The sequence below is a fragment of the Dipteris shenzhenensis genome, chromosome 12 (genome assembly GCF_047967505.1).
Source record: "Dipteris shenzhenensis isolate YYH24624 ecotype China chromosome 12, Dip_SZ_1.0, whole genome shotgun sequence".
Classification (NCBI taxonomy): domain Eukaryota; kingdom Viridiplantae; phylum Streptophyta; class Polypodiopsida; order Gleicheniales; family Dipteridaceae; genus Dipteris; species Dipteris shenzhenensis.
The window spans coordinates 16,173,736-16,179,203 of record NC_141607.1 but is presented as its reverse complement, the minus strand read 5'-3'; positions in this window follow the sequence as shown (position 1 = coordinate 16,179,203).

The following is a 5,468-nucleotide window of genomic DNA, read 5'->3' as shown; positions in this document are numbered from 1 at the left end:
GGAAGGACAAACATTGCTCTTGTATTGTTGTGCAATCCCACGGGCCACATGTTGGAAGGAGGCATGAGAGATGAGGCTCTCAATGGTAGTTTGGTACTTTTGAATCTCCAAGAGAGTTTTTGTGCCCAGTCACATCCTCTTCACCCAATCAGCTTGTTGGCATACAACAACATTGTTCTATGGCCTTGTCTACTTTGAACTGTTTTCTTTGGTTACCTTGTGCTTCCTCCTCTTATGTGTTGATTTGCTCTACAATCCTTTGCTTTTTGGGCTGGGGTACTCTTACTACCACCTAACATTGAGGCTTTCTTTTAACCGGATGTGCCTAGACTAGCAGCACTGGAGCTGGCTCTTGATACTTGATTACAGCTAGCCCTATGATAGAAGCTATGAAGGAACCACTAGGTATAGATACTAAGGTGGAGCTGTAATCCTTTTTCTTAACGGGGAGGAGATTTGCATGTAGATTCAAGATGTCTGCCTTGTTGGTCACTATCATGTGTTTTAGGTATAGGAGTATATTACACATTAGCAAATGGACTACGGTTTCTTTGGGTGCAAGGTGGAAGGGATGGAGTAGGGGACGTTGGAGGCGGATACGGGGGGGGACCATCTTCGATATGCTCAAAGGATGCCATACTACTAGGGGACAAAAGTCGGGAGGAAGAAGGCTAAGCTGTTGCTCTTGCTATCCTAGTAAGAGCTACGAGGGCTGCACTTGAAGGCTTTGATGTGGCATTGTTCTTAGTTCTTTCCATAGGAACTAAGAGTGAAGTTTGAGTTTAAGTTGACTTATATAGAATGTTTAAGAGAGCCATTTAGCCCCTCTTTAAGTAAGTGTTGAGCATGCATGATTGACTCCAAAGAATGTTCAATTTATTCAATATAGAGCATTTTTCATTCTTTAGATTCTCTATGGACCCATGTGCTCCCTTACTTGATTCTATGTTGCAACCAAATTGCAATCCCTCAACTCCATATGGATGACTTCTAGAAGCACATCTCCTTAGGCTTCGTCATAAGATAAATTGCTTTTGCAATTCTTGATTCCTTTGCCTTCTCACTCTTGAGAACATCTATAAAACTAGTCAACCATTTCATGTAACGTATTGCTATAGGTGATACCACCATCATTCCTTAAATTCTTAAAGTGGGCTACTTTTTCTCTTTCCATTCCAAATGGACAGAGGCCCCCATTTTTCCACAAACCATGGTACAAGTGCATAAAGAATATGTTGTAAATGCTTACCCTCTCCAACTTGTGCACCCTTTGACCAATTTCCATCTTGAAAAACAAAATGAGCTTACCATTGCACTCTTTTGCATGGACAAAAACTTGTAAGGATACAATAAACCAAACTAAGACTAGTACAATAGAAATACAGATCTTGTATTTACCATCTTCTTTCATTTCAAAGAATTTGACCATGGCATTCTACACATTTTGAACGTACAAGTATACATTATTGAAACCATTCATCTCAAATGGATGAATACCAGGGTGCTTTTGACTACCCAATTGATTGTGCCAATCCAATAATTCCTCTGGCAAGATTGGTTATTTCCTGTCACAAGCAACGTTTTATTCTCCAAGATGTTGGTAGTGGCACTTAGGACTTCAAACTCTTTGTTATGATAGTAGATTTGAGAATTTTAAATACACTTGTGTAAGCTTTATGGCTTGCACCACCAACATCAAAAGCTCAAAGCATCTCCTTTGCATCCACAATGCCATTGAAGTCCTTCATCACATGCTTAGCTCACATACGTAGGCCTTTGTGTCTTGGGTCCTTTAGCATTGCAAGAATGTGAGATGGCTTCCAAAAATCTCTAAAAGGATAAAGTGTCAATACCAGTGATGTCCATTTCTCCCATCACATCCTCCACAAAGTCCCTAAAGAAGAGAAAAATTAATTTGCTACAAGAATCAAAGTAAGATTGAGATGAGGTAGAGTAGAGTGTTTTAAGGTTTTTAAGAAAGGCAAGTGCCATTATGCAAAAAGCCTGGTCATCACGTCAGTGAATGCCCCAAGAGGCTTGCAAAAGAAAAGAAGAAAGAGTTTGGTATGCTAGTTTCAAGCTCAGCTCTTCATGCAAGTTTTGATGATACTGTTGCTCATTTTGTTGAGCATAATTGGTTCTTCTTTACTTAACTATGATGTTTCTTGGAAGTCACATATTTTGGCATGAATGAGACGGTTGAGACATGGTACTTTGATAGCGTTGCTTCCCACCATATTATCTCACATAAATCTTTCCTTGATGAGTTATCCAGTGCACCGGTTGGTAAGTCACTTTCTTGTGCCAACGATTCTTCTTATCCCAGTTAAAGAGATTGAAGAACTTTTACTCACAGCCATGTCTGGTTCAAGTCTTGCATCCAAGATGTTTTGTATGTCCCTGGGATTGTAAGAATTTACTTTATGTCTCTTCTTTGTCTCAAAGTAGTTACAAGGTCATCTTTGAGGATTATCGATCTACGGTCCATCACAGTGAGAGAGACTATGCCTTGGTTTTCATAGATATATTATGTCACGGGTAATTTCAGCTTGAAGCATATTAGAAAAGAGCATGTTCAGCTTTTGTGGCTTGCACCTCTATCATGCACAATGCAGAGTAATGGCATGCCAGGCTTGAGCATGTAAATTACGGCAGCCTTATGTTATTGCAAAAGCTTAATGTGGTTGATCCATTACCTCGTTTGAAGGCCCCTTCAAACAAAATATGTGAGGGTTGTATTTTGGGTAAAATGCATCATTTTTCCTTTCCCAAGGATGGTGCAATCCACGCTATACATAAATTACAACTCATCCATACTAATGTGTGTGGATCCATGCACACCTCGTCTCTTGGGGGTCATCTTTATTATGTTACGTTCATAGATGACTTAACATGTTTTACCTGGGTCTTTGCTCTTAAGCACAAGTTCAAAGTTTTCAATGTGGTCAAACAATTGATGGGGAGATGCATGCGAAAAGCCAAAGAAGCTATTATGTGCTTAAATCATATTTTGAGCAGGTGTCCCACAAAGCATTTAAGGTCATGACACCTTATCAAGTGTGGTTTGGTTGTAAGCCCGATGTGGGCTATTTCAGTATATTTGTTATGCACATGTGCCTCAAGAATTGCATGGCAAACTTGATGACAAGGTAGAATAGTGTATCTTTATTGGCTAGAACAATGAAAGCAAGGTGTATAGACTTTATAATCCTGTGATCAAGAAGGTTACCACTAGTCGAGATATTATATTTGGTGAAAATGCAAATCTTCCCTTTGCTATTTTGAAAAAAATATGGATCCTTGTGAACCCTTTGACAAGCAATTGTCAATTTCCTTTAATGTTGCACGTGGGAAATCAAAATTCGTAGCAAGATACTCGAGTTGGTGACGCCTCAGTTCAACCTATGGTGGCTGATCTTGTTTCTTAGGAAGAGATTGATGATGTCATAACATATGAAATTACAATAGTACAGGAAGCAAGATCAGTACCTCATTGGCTACTCCACACTCTTGAGGATAGCAAGCTTTCTGCACCAATTCCTAGTCATACACAAAGTGGCAATAGAGACACTAAGGATGTTCCATTATTGTGAGTCTACATGTGTCAGCAACATACTTGAGGCAGATGGGCCTAGCAGTTTTGATGATGCACGGGGCAATGTGCATTGGATGCAATCAATGCAAGTGGAGATCAATTCCATTAAGAAAAAGCACACGTGGGAGTTGGTGTACTTGCCTACCGACATGAAAGCAATTAGCACAAAGCACGTTGACACGTCCCAGCACTCCTGAAACCTCTGATCTGCAAACAAACACACACAACGTGAGAAACTGAGCAGGCTGCTCACCACCCAACCATGACATCTACGGGATGTGATCCCGAATCAGGAGATGTCCCCTCCGAGCCACGAGCTGAGCTACTGGCACGAACACCCAACCAGATCCAAACCAGCCTGGTGTCCCATACCACCAGGTGGCGCTGTGAAGCCTGGGATTTGCTACTGGGCCTTGGGCTACGCTAAGATGCAGGCGCGCGTCCGCGACTCAATCCAGGATCAGACCTAGCACCTGGGAACGAAACTTGCTCCCATCGGCTCTTTGAGAACTGAACCTCTGGGCCCCTTTTATAGACTTGGGCCCCAAGCGCCAAAAATAGCGAAGACCTCAAACTGGTTCGTACCCTTGCCACTCAACCCGAGAATCAAGCCTGCCTAGCTCTAAGCCTCCCCAGGCTACCTGAGCTAGTCTTGTGTACCCAGTACACGTCAGATACCAATCCGTGCACATGACATACTTCCCCTCCTCTAAGAACTCACTCCTGAGTTCGCTAAAAAACCCGAAAATGTTCTTTGGAGGTTTTGTAATGTCTCCCATGTTGCATCCTCCTCAACACGATCCTTCCACTTGATCTTGTATTCCGTGATATGTCGATTACGAATCTGTCTATCATGAAATTCAAGAATACACTCAGGTTCGTGTGGAATAAAAGTCAAATCTGTAACTTCTATTATCTCGTGAGGAGAAACAAGTTGATCATCTGCACCCAATACTTCTTTCAGTCTACTGACATGAAAGACTGGATGTACTTTAACATCAGGAGGCAATTCTAGTCGATATGCAACTGGTCCAATTCTTTTAATGACCTTGAATGGACCACAGTATCTGGGGGATAATTTCGAAACCAAACCAGTACTTAGGCTCTTGGATTCCTTGGGAATTCGCAAATTTACCATCGTTCCTTCAGAGAACTCTCTAGGTGAACGATGTCTTTTAGCATAAAATCTGTCCCGATCTTGGGCACTTCTAATAGACTCCTTGGCAAACTGCAACATTTCCTGCATGTCTTGCAAGAAGTTCTTAGCAGCATCATTTTGAATCCCTTTTAACCCAACCATAACTGGTGACTTAGGTTGAAACCCGTACATAAGCATAAAAGGACTGTAACCAGTACTAGAATGCTTTGCACTGTTGTAAGCAAATTCTATCATAGGTAGATAATCTTCCCATGAAGACTGTCTCTTAGATACATATGCCCGAAGCATGTCTTCAACCAACTGGTTAACCTTCTCTGTACTGCCATCGGATTGTGCATGATCTGAGGAACTCATACTTAGAGTAGTTTCTAACTTCTCAAAAACAAGTGTCCAAAAGTTACTTGTAAACTTTGAGTCCCTGTCACTGACTATGTCAGATGGCAAACCATACAGCTTAAACAAGTGCTTAAACAAGTGGTCCACAAACTCGTGAGCTAGCTGAACAGCTGAAATAGTTGTTCTAGTAGGTAAGAATCTAGCCATTTTTGTCAAACGGTCGACTATGACCCAAATGGAGTCATGACCCTTGTGCGTTCGAGGCAAACCAGTAATAAAATCCATGGAAATACTTTCCCATTTATTACCTGGAATCTGTAATGGCTATAATAAATCCGCGCTTCTAAGGCGTCCTGCCTTAGTAACCTGACAAACCCG